At 42.0% G+C, this 15,370-nt stretch overlaps 2 long non-coding RNA genes across 2 annotated transcripts in view; one reads left to right on the top strand and one right to left on the bottom strand.

Moving 5' to 3' along the window:
• LOC138952991 (uncharacterized) overlaps positions 1–15,370 on the bottom strand; it is a 97,741-nt gene that overhangs the window by 11,557 nt on the left and 70,814 nt on the right. The gene's annotated exons all lie outside the window — the stretch shown is intronic.
• On the top strand, positions 6,149–9,532 carry LOC138951870 (uncharacterized). Its single transcript, XR_011451241.1, has 2 exons — positions 6,149–7,272; positions 8,066–9,532. It is a non-coding gene; the product is annotated as an uncharacterized lncRNA (long non-coding RNA).

A 15,370-nucleotide genomic window follows, 5' to 3' on the forward strand; every position in this document is an offset into this window, starting at 1 on the left:
AATATTTAAAAAAAACCAACTCGTGTAAATCTGGTACGACACAGCAAGCCATGTAGTATTCTCTATATATTGTTCAATGTTCAACGGCCAAATCAGTAACATCATTTTCAAACACTTTTGAGTACGTATAGGCACTGTTCACGTCGCACTGCACTGATTTGGCCTGATGGTTTTGCTGTACAACACTGATAAATGATCGGGCATCGAGGCCTGCGTTTTGTTTTTAACAAACTGCACCACACTTTGAAAGAAGTATGACACAACAAATAATCAGAAAAATCAAAGACAACATCCCCGTTGAAGAAACAACGGCAGAAGAAAATGCTAGAAGTAGCACATTTGGTTATACACTACCCGAGTCACATAAGAAGTTTGTTTCTTTCGATTTTTGTTGTTATAAAGAGGTCTCATTTTACATAAGTTTCTCTATTTCTTCTTACCCTTTTTGTGTAAACGGATCCCGTTTGCAATCAGTTTCTCTCTTTCTTGTTAACTTCTTGTTATGTGTAAAGGGATCTTGTCTGATATTATGTATACAGCGGTTAGCAGGTACAGGATTCACACAGACAGCTTTTCACAAAACGATGTTCCATCCAACACACACGGCAGCGCCAGTTCCAGTGTCCACTCTTGCCACAGATCCGTCGGCAACAAGTAAAGTTTAACATCGTTTAGCACGGCAACAAGTAAACATCGCCTAGCACGGCAACAAGTAAACTTCGCTTAGCACGGCACCAAGTAAACATCGCTTAGTACGGCAACAAGTAAACATCGCTTAGCACGGCAACAAGTAAACATCGCTTAGCACGGCACCAAGTAAACATCGCTTAGTACGGCAACAAGTAAACATCGCTGAGCACGGCAACAAGTAAACATCGCTTAGCACGGCAAGACGAAGACGACAGCCCAAGTTTGAGTCAAGGGTCTCGCATGGCTAATGGTGTTCTCACTAAGTGCCCTTCTCTTCTGGCGGTGGGAGGGAGGCAGTGCAGCACGCGATATGTGCCACATCCGTTATCTGTTGCTCTAACCGTCGTTGCCGGGTGCATCTCGGGAGTGTGTCACTTTCAAGTTTTCTCTGCGACGCCGCCACGTCCGTCTCCATGGAAACAAGACATCGGCAGCTGTGTCTCGACTGATGACTTTGCTCTGCTTTAACCTCCCCCCCCCCCCAGCCCCTTCTTCCTGCTTCCTCTTTGTGATCATTTGTCTGTCACTGTACCCCTGACACACCCCCCCCATCTTCCCCCCAACAGCCCCCTCCTGCAATGTTCATCGACAACCATTGTCAATGAATCTTACTTTACCTGCTTCTCCTGTTTCTGCCCCTGGTCGTATCGGTAACTTTTCAAGACCTGTCTTTTCTTCCTCCCGCTGTGCATCTCTTGTGGTTCACGTGCTCGCTCCAAGAACATCATATCTTTATGACCTCTAAACGTTTTGTTTTTTGTTTGACTCCAGCTGTGTATTACGACTTCATACCCCTATTCCCTTGTCCAGCTAACGCCCTTTCCTTCTTCCAGTTTGTTCTGCGAATTGTCTTCAGCACGACAAATATGTTTTCTGAAAAATATCATTTTTGTCACCCATTGCAACGAAAAACATCACACACAACAGTTTTGTGACGGATAGGATTTTCCAATTGTCAGCTGCATGACACGCAAATTTCTTCCTTCGACTATCTTTTTCTTATTCGTCTCTCAATTTGGGAAAAGAATACATTTTATAAGAGAAACCGCTGAAACTAAAAAAATATATTACACTACCGCCCCGGTGCATTCTCTCTGCGACGATGATGGCATCTGTCGGCATTAAAATGATATACACGTATCATACCGAGGCTTGTGTGTGATACGTTATTGATATGAATTGCTGAGTGTCTCAGCGGCCGTGCACCTACACTGAAGAATGTCATTGCAGAACTTGAATATTCTGGTTTTAACTATTCACAAGGCGATGGATGTTTTTGTTTCCGTATTCAGCGTCCCACTGCTGCTGGGACGTTAGCGCTCTATTGGTCGGGACAATGTTTACGGCCAAGAATGATACAAAAAAAATTAAAAAGAGAGAGAGAGAGAGAGAGAGAGAGAGAGAGAGAGAGAGAGAGAGAGAGAGACACACACACACACACACACGTGACACACACACACACACACACACACACACACACACCCACACCCCCCCCCCCCCCCCGCGGGTTAGGGGGAAGAATTTACCCGATGCTCCCCAGCATGTCGTAAGAGGCGACTAACGGATTCTGTTTCTCCTTTTACCCTTGTTAAGTGTTTCTTGTATAGAATATTATAGTCAATTTTTGTAAAGATTTTAGTCAAGCAGTGCAGTATGTAAGAAATGTTAAGTCCTTTGTACTGGAAACTTGCATTCTCCCAGTAAGGTAATATATTGTACTACGTTGCAAGCCCCTGGAGCAAATTTTTGATTAGTGCTTTTGTGAACAAGAAACAATTGACAAGTGGCTCTATCCCATCTCCCCCCTTTCCCCGTCGCGATATAACCTTCGTGGTTGAAAACGACGTTAAACACCAAATAAAGAAAGAAAGACACACACACACACACACACGCGCAAACGCCGACAGTCTTTCCACCGTTCCCTCCCAACGGAATCAGTGTCGGAAGCGAAATCAGGCTGAAAAAGCATCTGTCAGCTCTTCCATGGAGTATTCACATCGTCTCCTGGAAAATTAAAGGTCGAGCACTCGTCGTGCATAATGCTTCCCAACGCAGGCCCAGTGACAGTTTGCGATTGAATGAAGCAAAACAAGATCATTTAGCAACATATATCTTATCCACTCCCTGCCCCTTCCTCCTTCAAGAAATAACAAGTCGCGTAAGGCGAAATTACTACATTTAGTCAAGCTGTGGAACTCACAAAATGAAACTGAACGCACTGCATTTTTTCACAATGACCGTAGTCCGCCGCTTGTGCAAAACGGAGTGAAACTGACGAGCCTGTTTAGCGCGGTAGTGGTTTCGCTGTGCTGCATAGCACGCTTTTCTGTGCCTCTCTTCGTTATAACTTTCTGAGCGTGTTTGTAATCCAAACATATCATATATATATGTTTTTGGAATCAGGAACCGCCAAGGAATAAAATGAAATTTGTTTTTAAATCGATTTCGGAATTTTAATTTTGGTCATAATTTTTATATTTTTAATTTTTAGAGCTTGTTTTTAATCCAAATATAACATATTTATATGTTTTTGGAATCAGGAAATGATGTAGAATAAGATGAACGTAAATTTGGATCGTTTTATATAAAAAACAAATTTATTACAATTTTCAGATTTTTAATGACCAAAGTCATTGATTATTTTTATGCCACCAAGCTGAAATGCAATACCGAAGTCCGGCCTTCGTCGAAGATTGCTTTACAAAAATGTCAATCAATTTGATTGAAAAATGAGGGTGTGACAGTGCCGCCTCAACTTTTACAAAAAGCCGGATATGACATCATCAAAGACATTTATCGAAAAAATGAAAAAAATGTCTGGGGATATCATACCCAGGAACTCTTATGTACAATTTTATAAAGATCGGTTCAGTAGTTTACTCTGATTCGCTCTACACACACACACACACACACACACACACACACACACACACACACACACACACACACACACACACACACACACACACATACACCACGACCCTCGTCTCGATTCCCCCTCTATGTTAAAACATTAAGTCAAAACTTGACTAAATGTAACAAGGGGCAGATCCACACCAAGATGACAGTGACACATCACGCCAGCAGAATGGTCAACGGATTTAAACTACCTAAAGGGTTTGTTTGTTTGTTTGTTTAACGCCCAGCCGACCACGAAGGGCCATATCAGGGCGGTGCTGCTTTGACATATCCCACACACAAGACAGAAGTCGCAGCACAGGCTTCATGTCTCACCCAGTCACATTATTCTGACACCGGGCCAACCAGTCCTAGCACTAACCCCATAATGCCAGACGCCAGGCGGAGCAGCCACTAGATTGCCAATTTTAAAGTCTTAGGTATGACCCGGCCGGGGTTCGAACCCACGACCTCCCGATCAAGGGGCGGACGCCTTACCACTAGGCCAACCGTGCCGGAGTGATGATTGACACTAGTGGTCAGTTAACAACATTAATAATATTCATAAAAATGTCCACCCTGCACAGACAGCAGCTAGGCCGTTGGGGTTTGGTACGTGTCCAGGGTTGGTCTCGTCTTCAGTCAACGGCTACACGGATCTCACAGCTAGGCCGTTGGGGTTTGGTACGTGTCGAGGGTTGGTCTCGTCTTCAGTCAACGGCTACACGGATCTCACAGCTAGGCCGTTGGGGTTTGGTACGTGTCGAGGGTTGGTCTCGTCTTCAGTCAACGGCTACACGGATCTCACAGCTAGGCCGTTGGGGTTTGGTACGTGTCCAAGCGGAGGGTTGGTCTCGTCTTCAGTCAACGGCTACACGGATCTCACAGCTAGGCCGTTGGGGTTTGGTACGTGTCCAAGCGGAGGGTTGGTCTCGTCTTCAGTCAACGGCTACACGGATCTCACAGCTAGGCCGTTGGGGTTTGGTACGTGTCCAAGCGGAGGGTTGGTCTCGTCTTCAGTCAACGGCTACACGGATCTCACAGCCAGGCCGTTGGGGTTTGGTACGTGTTCAAGCGGAGGGTTGGTCTCGTCTTCAGTCAACGGCTACACGGATCTCAGATGGTGCCGCGGCCCCACATCGTTTACGGGGAGGAAACTGTACCATTCAAGGGGTGTAAATCATGTCGAAGAGACAACTGTACCATTCAAAAGGGTGTACATCATGTCGATGAGAAACAATAGGAGTGATCTTGTCAGTCCGACTTCTGTCTCCGAATCCCTTAACATGCACGAACAAGTGCATTGCCATGCGTCAGAAAGACACAAGAGATGTTAGACTTCTTGTATATGACTTCGTGCTCTATAGCTGAGGGATGGTAATCTGAGGTTGCACCCGTTTCACGGTAATGGAATATCTTAAGTGGGATCACCTGGTGCGAATCAGTTTGAGTCTGATCGGAGTGGTCAGTTTTGACAGACTGTGAGAGGTCTGTCTGGAACCGTGTGTCTTCCAGATGAATCGTATGCTGTGCGATAATATTAGATTCTAAGGTCTTTCAGAACAGCCTGCGTACAACTTCATTTTACGTGTCGTGTCACGAAAGTCTGAACTCTTACAGCAGAGCCATTATTTGTAAGTTCGCCTCTTACAGGTTCAAGTCAGCTCTGATGAGGAGCAAGAAAACCTTAGCCAAGACCGATGCTAAGAAGATCCTCCCCGACCGCGCATGGGCTGCAGCTAGGACGCCGACCCAAGTCTTCATCAACGACGATCTAACTCAGGTGCGTTCCGAGCTGGCTGCCAAGGCAAGAAAGTTGAAGAAAGACAAGAAATTCGAGGAGACGTGGGTACGGGATGGGACAATTTTTGTGAAGCGCGGTAGTGCAGTCACCAGAGTGACCACCATGCGCAACCTGCTTGCTTTGATATAGGCAACCTAGATGCATTGTCTCAAGTTTCCTCACATAGTGCGATGCATTCTTTAGAATATATTATATGTATAGTGACTAAACGAGTATCCACAATAATTATAGCCTATATACAATATACTTGTATATAATATACAACATGCAGTATTGCATATCAAATATTCTGCGCTTCTATGTACTATGTACTACACACTATGTTGATGATGGTTTCATGAGTATAGTTAAGCCATGGTATGCACATCTTATGATAAGTTTAAACATTTATAAAACATGCAGTGAAAAACAAACAAACATCCTGCGCCACTTTGTACTCTTTTGATAATGGCTCAATGTGTACAATTGAGTTGTGGTATGCACACAATAGCGTAACATAAAAAATACTATGTCATATATCTCAAGTACATTGTACCTGATTCGATGATAAAAAAAAAAAAATGATGATAAAACCATGTACCTATGAACCATGTACCCGTTGCACCCGTTGTGTCAAACAACTTTGCCTTTGCTCACTCGGCGCCTCGTTTCCTTTTGCCACCAGCTATTTGTGCACGTTTTCGCACGAGGACTGTTCACGTATTTTCACGTGTCTTTTAAGCTGGTCTGCGTGTCTCATCAGGTGTGCCACGCCTATGGCATTCCGTTTGTCAAATAATTATTTGGATACTTTTTCATGTTTTTTTCACCAGTTTTAGCTAAATAATCATTATTTAGAAACTCATGTGCTAAATAAGTAATTGTTTATAAACAATGTAAAACAATTCTAAATAATTTTTTGTTTACGTAAACAATTCATTATTTACCTAAACAATTCATTGTTTACGTAAATAATTCATTGTTTACGTAAATAATGATTTATTTACGTAAACAATATATTATTTAGACTTATATTACATTGTTTATAAAGAATCAGCAATGTTGCTAAATAAATCATTATTTACGTAAACAATGAATTATTTACGTAAACAATGAATTGTTTAGCCAACACATTTTCCATTATTTAGGGGTTTCTAGGATTCGCTTCTGAACTAAGTTTTATGTCTTTCAGTGATTACTATAATTGAATACAAGGTCTCTCCACACACTCTTATCTTAAAATAGCTGTTGTTTGGATATTATTTTATTTATTTTACAAGCCGAGTACGAAAATAACTGATCTCATACACAGTCAACGGTCAAGGTCAATTAAGGTGTTTCCCTGCCGGGAGTGTTTAGTGTTTGCATTTTCTTGCTTGAAGTTGTTGTAACACAGTTTTTTCCCCCTTATGTTCTCTGTTCTGTTTATGTCCCAACAACATGCCTGTCTTTCCATTTCTCTTCCTTTCATCGTTTCATTTCAAAGAGAAAAGTAAAAACAGCTGTGAACCGTTGAAAAACGGAAAACAATGCCTCCGACGCGTTCCGAGAAGACTCTGGAGTGACTTCCCTTGCCTCATGCACAGGCCTCATGCAAAACATTGCGATCTTGCGAGAAGCGAAAATATTCTGAGCGATTGTTACCAGAGGAGAGGCGGCGATACCACCAGAAGATTTTGGAGATTGACGGGAATGATCCGTATGACATTCTCAACCAGGTGCTGGTCAGAGCTGAGTTACATCAACATCGTAAATTATTTTGTGCTTGGCAAGAGTGCATACAGATACACATGTGAGCAGCTGAAAAGCTTACAACAGTTTTGATTCCTACTGACTTTTTGTCTCTGGCTGGGTGAGGGATGTCAAGTGCTACAGCCCAGAACTCTGTCATTTCTGCAAAGGTAAGAATGTGCTTTCAGTTTATAATGAATAAACGTGAGTGTTCTCTGTCTTGTGTTGCTGATATCACAAGTTGCAGTTCAGGATATTCTGTTGAGGCTTTGTCTTTGATATTAGAGACAATGACAAAAGGTGACGTTTTCATGTCAGTATGTCCTAAATGACATCACCAGTACATTTTTCATTCTATCTAATCTGTTTTCGTTCTATTTTTTCTAATAACATGCGTTAACAATTGATTGCCAACTGGAATGGAAGAGCACAAAAAGTGTAACTTGATATGTAGTTTCTCTAGAGGGAAAAACATCTTCCACTTTCATGTCAGTGTGTCCCATGCAACATACATTTGCCAAACAGCTATGTGTAAGTAGATTATTTGTTAGTGGTATAGAAAATACTGATCAACAATCAAAGTCAGTTTTCACATTCATTTTCTACCTATTTCTTATTTGTTTATTCTTTTGGCAATGGTGAAATGTCAGCAATCGTGTGTCATTCGGGACAGTAGACATGACACCTGACCTTTTGTCACTGTCTCTATATTCTTCGCTTCAGTTTGTATTCTGGACTACGACAAAAGCTGTAGATAGTCTTGAATATATTTATATTTTGAAATAGCTTGCAAAATATTATATAAATTTATAATGAGCTTCATGTTCATATTCAGTTAAAAATCTGTTGTTTACTTTTCATTGTTAAGGTTATTGTAAAGCACGTTATGTGCGTCTTAGAGTTATATTCATTCGATTGACCTAGCTGAATGCTGATTTGTGCGACCTTCAATTTATTTTTCAGATTCTTCATTCACAACGCCTTAATGAACCAGCACTTTCTCCTTGGATCATCGCCACTTCTGATGGCAACATACTGGCAGCACACTGTACCGGCATGGCCGGAGTTGGAGAAACCGGCATGGCCGGAGTTGGAGAAACCTGCACACACGTCCCTTCACCTTCAAGGAGTCAGCTGTTGAGTGTGCTGTGGCAGACCGCCATTTCTGTTTGGAATCTAACAGTGAGGGGATGCTTTGTCTGCGCAAAGACCACCCATACTTTAGTCAAGTACAGTGCCAGATTGTTATGACCAGTTCCTCCTACTGCGATTTCATGGTGTGGACTACTGTGGATAAAGTTATTGTCCGAGTATTGCCTGACTGTGATTTTTGGGCAATGTGTGTGGAGAAAGCTTTGAAAGTGTTCAGACTCGCAGTTCTTCCAGAGCTAGTTGGAAACTGGCTGGACAGAGAAGCTGAGCCTCTACAAGCAGTGGATGTGAACCAGGAGCAGCTGCAAACACCAGCCGTGAAACGCAGCAAGAAACAGTGACAATGCCAGACTCGCTTGCTCAGGGGTGTGGGAAAACAAACATAATGTATGACTGTACACATAGAAAGTGGCAGTAGTAAAGTTGTAGAGAGGGAGAGAATACATCGAACGCAGAAGAAGAAGAAGAAGAGAGGGAGAGAAAAGAGAGCATGTAATGTTTTAAATCACAGTTCACACTCACAGAGAAGTCATCAATTGTTCCATTCTTGTTTCATTTTATTCTTAAAGTAAAATCATGCACAGATGTAGACATACATTTTGTTTAGGATCACCGACCACAATACAAAATCAAGTGCTACAAGTATAAATTATGATGCATACAGGACCTTATTTTGTGATTGTTTTACATCCACTGCTGTGAATAACAAAGAATCATGAGCAGTTTGATTATCAACTTATTCAGCCAGGTATATTGTTCATTCTCCTTGCTCAATGTTTCCAGTGACACGGATTGGCTGCTTGATTTAGGGAACAAATAAGAGTGTGTGGTCCAGCGTAGTTCTGCATCAGTACAGTCAAGTAATACAGTGTTTAAATTGGCAGTGGAACTGAAAGTTAGTTTCTATTATCAACTAGTTCTGTTTTGATGACAACAAAATTGAACACATTTATTTCTGCAAAAAAGCGCACAGGTCTTTGATCATAATGAATAGTTAATGACTCACATACCCACAGTATGTTATTTCAATTTTGAACATTTAGTGAAAGTGTTCTTTTCACTTTGGCTTCATACCTGCAATACTGGTAGTGGTATGTTCAGTGTTGCTTGCAGTTGCATGTTATTGGTAGTTTAAATGTGTGCTCGCATTTCAAGTGTAGGCCATTTAATTTTTCAATGCTCCTTATCTTGTTTCCTGTGTAGAGCTATTTTGAGGTTAATCAGCATAATTCAACCTTTGTCAGTTGTGTCAATACATGTCACATTTATGCAAAATGATTTCAAAGTGTATGTTAAAGTGGTGTGTGTGTGTGTGTGTGTGTGTGTGTGTGTGTGTGTGTGTGATAGAAAGAGTGAAATCTGCTCTTGAATTGGAAGGAAATAGCAGCAGGTCAGATCATATACACATGTATATTCAAATTCAAGATTCCATCCAGTGAAAACATGATAACAGAAAAACTGTTGCTACTGCTCATGTGAGACACCTGAATCAGATACAATACACCACAGTTTAACCTTTGCCGGATGCCGCTTTTGACTACACACTCCCGACGATGCGGGTTTGTCTGAACCCATACATTTGAAAGAGGGTTTTTACCGTTTATTCCTCTAACGACGATGCGGGTTTGTCTGAACCCATACATTTGAAAGAGGGTTTTTACCGTTTATTTCTCTAACGACGGGGTGGGTTCAGGGAAACCCACAGCGCTACTTCAGTGGTTGCATCGAGTTTCTCCCTTCACCGACCTCTTGCAGGGGAGGGAGAGGGGGAGGGAGAGGGGGAGGGAGAGACTGAGAGAGACTGAGAGACTAAGAAAGAGAGAGAGAGAGAGAGAGAGAGACTAAGAAAGAGAGAGAGAGAGACTAAGAAAGAGAGAGAGAGAGAGACTAAGAAAGAGAGAGAGAGACTAAGAAAGAGAGAGAGAGACTAAGAGAGAGAGAGTCTAAGAAAGAGAGTGAGAGACTAAGAAAGAGAGAGAGAGAGAGACTAAGAAAGAGAGAGAGGGAGACTAAGAAAGAGAGAGAGAGAGACTAAGAAAGAGAGAGAGACTAAGAAAGAGAGAGAGAGAGAGACTAAGAAAGAGAGAGAGACTAAGAAAGAGAGAGAGAGACTAAGAAAGAGAGAGAGACTAAGAAAGAGAGAGAGAGAGACTAAGAAAGAGAGAGAGAGAGATACTAAGAAAGAGAGAGAGAGAGACAAATAAAGAGAGAGAGAGAGACAAATAAAGAGAGAGAGAGACTAAGAAAGAGAGAGAGAGACTAAGAAAGAGAGAGAGAGACTAAGAAAGGGAGAGAAAGACTAAGAAAGAGAGAGAGGGAGACTAAGAAAGAGAGAGAGACTAAGAAAGAGAGAGAGAGAGAGACAAAGAAAGAGAGAGAGAGACTAAGAAAGAGAGAGAGAGAGACTAAGAAAGAGAGAGAGAGAGAGACTAAGAGAGAGAGAGAGACTAAGAAAGAGAGAGAGAGAGACTAAGAAAGAGAGAGAGACTAAGAAAGAGAGAGAGAGAGAGACTAAGAGAGAGAAAGAGAGACTAAGAAAGAGAGAGAGACTAAGAGAGAGAGAGAGAGAGACTAAGAAAGAGAGAGAGAGAGACTAAGAGAGAGAGAGAGAGACTAAGAAAGAGAGAGAGAGAGAGACTAAGAAAGAGAGAGAGAGACTAAAAAAGAGAGAGAGACTAAGAAAGAGAGAGAGAGAGACTAAGAGAGAGAAAGAGAGACTAAGAAAGAGAGAGAGACTAAGAGAGAGAGAGAGAGACTAAGAAAGAGAGAGAGAGACTAAGAGAGAGAGAGAGAGACTAAGAAAGAGAGAGAGAGACTAAGAAAGAGAGAGAGAGACTAAGAAAGAGAGAGAGGGAGACTAAGAAAGAGAGAGAGAGAGACTAAGAAAGAGAGAGAGAGAGAGAGAGAGAGAGAGAGAGACTAAGAAAGAGAGAGAGAGACTAAGAAAGAGAGAGAGAGAGAGACTAAAAAAGAGCTAGAGAGAGAGAGAGAGACTAAGAAAGAGAGAGAGAGAGAGAGAGAGAGAGAGACTAAGAAAGAGAGAGAGACTAAGAAAGAGAGAGAGAGAGACTAAGAAAGAGAGAGAGACTAAGAGAGAGAGAGAGACTAAGAAAGAGAGAGAGAGAGACTAAGAAAGAGAGAGAGAGAGACTAAGAAAGAGAGAGAGAGAGAGACTAAGAGAGAGAAAGAGAGACTAAGAAAGAGAGAGAGACTAAGAGAGAGAGAGAGAGACTAAGAAAGAGAGAGAGACAGACAGAGAGAGAGACAGACAGAGAGAGAGACTAAGAAAGAGAGAGAGAGAGAGAGACTAAGAAAGAGAGAGAGAGACTAAAAAAGAGAGAGAGAGAGACTAAGAAAGAGAGAGAGAGAGACTAAGAGAGAGAAAGAGAGACTAAGAAAGAGAGAGAGACTAAGAGAGAGAGAGAGAGACTAAGAAAGAGAGAGAGAGACTAAGAGAGAGAGAGAGAGAGAGACTAAGAAAGAGAGCGAGAGACTAAGAAAGAGAGAGAGAGACTAAGAAAGAGAGAGAGGGAGACTAAGAAAGAGAGAGAGAGAGACTAATAAAGAGAGAGAGAGAGAGAGAGAGACTATGAAAGAGAGAGAGAGAGACTAAGAAAGAGAGAGAGAGAGAGACTAAAAAAGAGCTAGAGAGAGAGAGAGAGACTAAGAAAGAGAGAGAGAGACTAAGAAAGAGAGAGACTAAGAAAGTGAGAGAGAGAGACTAAAAAAGAGAGAGACTAAGAAAGAGAGAGAGAGAGAGACTAAGAAAGAGAGAGAGAAAGAGACTAAGAAAGAGAGAGAGACTAAGAGAGAGAGAGAGACTAAGAAAGAGAGAGAGAGACAAAGAGAGAGAGAGAGACTAAGAGAGAGAGAGAGAGACTAAGAAAGAGAGAGAGAGACTAAGAAAGAGAGAGAGAGACTAAGAAAGAGAGAGAGCGAGAGACTAAGAAAGAGAGAGAGAGAGACTAAGAAAGAGAGAGAGAGAGACTAAGAAAGAGAGAGAGAGAGACTAAGAAAGAGAGACAGAGAGAGAGACTAAGAGAGAGAGACAGAGACTAAGAGAGAGAGACAGAGAGAGAGAGAGACAGAGAGAGAGACAGACAGAGAGAGAGACAGACAGAGAGAGAGAGAGACAGAGACAGACAGTCAGACAGTCAGATAGACGGATAGACAGACAGACAGACAGACAGAGCAACTGACAACAGACATACAGACAGAGAGATACGGACAGACAAACAGAGAGACAGACAGTCTCTTGGAGACAAACAGGCAGACAGACACTGTTCCGCCGCTTTGGTAATTATGGGTGTAGCAGAACCCGCGCCGTCGGCAGAGGGATAGTTACAATCACTACTACTCTTTAAAAGTATGGGTATGTGTGAACCCGCGCCATCGGTAGTGTTTATGTAAATTATCATAATCAATTAATTCTGATGTTTTGTCATGTACACACTAAAAATTTGCAGACAGAGAGCAAATTAGGTGTGTGAGAGATACTTAAAATTTCAAAACGATACCTTTAATGGTTCCAGAGTTACAATGATTTTAGTGTGTCTCTGGGTACAGGTGAACCCAGGAAGCACGGCAAAGGTTAATTAACACATTCTTTAAACAATGCCTTCATCTTCAAATTCAAGATTCCGTCCAGTGAAAACATAACAGAAAGACTATTGCTACTGCTCATGCTTGACATCAGAATCAGATACAATACACCACAGTTTAATTAACATATTCTCTAGTCTAAACAATGCCTTCAGTTCACGAGGCTGTGTTTATGCAGCGTCACAGCAAGAATCACATGATACCAGTGCAAACATTGACAAGCCCAGATGATACAGTGACTATTTTGTCCAGTGTTACCACTTCTTCCTCTTCCCTTGCAAACAAAAGATCAGTCAGAATATCAGAGTTCAGAATTTTGTACTTTCCACAAAGAATACCGATAACCCGTTCAACATAAATTCTCAGATTAGCTAGTTTGCGAGTTGACTATCTCATAAGCTGTAAGCTGACTCTTCCCTCTTGTAAAGGCAGGGATTTTCACTTGTGCACCTCTCATAGCCACTAGTTCATTAATGTCAAATCCCCTGTCGGCCAAAATCACATCATTTTGTACAATATTGTCTAGATACCCACTATTTGCAGTGATGTGCTTGTCACTTGAAAGCCCACCCCACCCTTTAGAAATAAAAGAATTATGGCCTTGAGGTGTAATTGATATTAGGTATTTAATTGTATTGTTGTGCTTGTAGTTTGACCAGGTGAGTGCACTAGCATCAACACTGGAGGGTCTCTCAATGAATATATTTCAAAACAGTCAATAATGGACACTACTCTGCATCTTGAACACACACGGCCAGTTCATGTACTGTGCAACTGACCTTGCCACGGAACGATCCAAGGGGGGCAATCTCAGTCATCTCAAAGAGGGAAATCCAAACGCAATCCGCTTTGTTCGATTTTACGGGCTTGGACGATAGAGAAAAATAAGAAAAGCAAAAGCTGGAGTCCAGTCTGGACGAAACTGCTATCAAGAACGCAGAATTAATTTCTTCTGAGTTTTTTTTTAGCCGTAAGCGCCATGTTTAACTGCTGTTCACAATGCGGCCGCAGTGAAACCAACAAAGGGGCCTCACTATGGAAGAGTTTCCTGCTCCGATAAACATGGTGCTTACGGCTAAAAAAAAACTCAGAAAAAGCAATTCTGCGTTCTTGATAGCAGTTTCGTCCAGACTGGACTCCAGCTTTTGCTTTTCTTATTTTTCTCTATCGTCCAAGCCCATAAAATCGAACAAAGCGGATTGCGTTTGGATTTCCCTCTTTGAGATGACTGAGATTGCCCCCCTTGGATCGTTCCGTGCCAAGGCCAGTTACACGGTACTGGCCGTGTGTGTTCAAGATGACTACTCTGTTCCATGGATAGGGAAGGAATTGTGGCGGTAGACTTGTCTTTATACTTCGCCTGTCTGTCCAGAAAACAAGTGGCTGCAGTCTGTGGTACATGATATGCACAGTCTCGTGAAAAACTTTGCTGGCAGTTGTTCTTGACACAGAAAAGATGTATGCCAGGTGTTGCAGAGGTGTGTTAAGGCGTATATATGCATGAATGAGAGCTTGAAACTGTGTCAGTGCTCTGCGCGAGTGTGTTGGCAAATGCCATGCAAGAAAATCAAATAATGTAACAAGTGTGAAGAAATTAGAAATCCCAGAAAAATATCGTACAGTATCGTCATTGTCCCTCAAAGAATCAAGTGTCATTTTTTTTCTTGGCAAGTTCGTCTTTAAGTTCCCGAGTTTCTAGCACCAGCCTGTTTAGTTCATCCCGTTGCTGCTTTTCTTCATCTTTAGAAATCCAGGCAAAATTGTCATAGGTTTCAGTCTGGCAGTAAGTACCGCCACAGTCACCTCTCTCGGGAAGAGGAGCAGCCAGTTCTGCTGTATCCGAAGTACCTTCACTTTCGCCATCAACAGCATCCTCTGCTAAATTAGGGTGAGAAGGAGTTGACTCACTCCCCACAAGCTTCTTCCTCTCCTTGAGTCTCTGGTACTGTCCTTGTTGGGCTGTCAGGCTGTGTCCCTGCACCATACCCAAGTTTCAAAGTAGGTGTTTACTTCTCACAGATGGTTGCCCTGCAGAAAAAATCAAAGGCAAATGTATTGTAAATTATGGATTGGGAGTTATTTTAAAAATAAGTCACCCAAACAAAACGAATGAGTAAATCTAGACACAGATCTACCCTTTAAAACTGAACTATAAAGTTGTATCAACAATGACCATTTAGTGTTCAAATAAATTCTGATTATCAAATCCAAGTATTTCACACCTTCTCACAAGTCATGGTTTTGGGCAACCATGATAAGTTGTTATACTGAGAGTAAGTGTAAGACTGACTCACTCAGTCATAGACTGCACTCGGTGCAGGACTGACCGACTGTCTGCACACTACCATCACAACACAGCTTGCATAAAACACAGACTAACCAAGGCAGGTGAACAAAAGCATGAGTACTTACCATTGACAAAATGATCAGAGCACACGTATCTCCTAGCTGTTGATTCAAAGTTGAAATTCTTCAGCTGAAGCTGTGCCAACCATTCTCGCCCGCGTACGCGTC

This window comes from Littorina saxatilis, linkage group LG17 (assembly GCF_037325665.1).
Source record: "Littorina saxatilis isolate snail1 linkage group LG17, US_GU_Lsax_2.0, whole genome shotgun sequence".
NCBI classification, from domain to species: Eukaryota; Metazoa; Mollusca; class Gastropoda; order Littorinimorpha; family Littorinidae; genus Littorina; species Littorina saxatilis.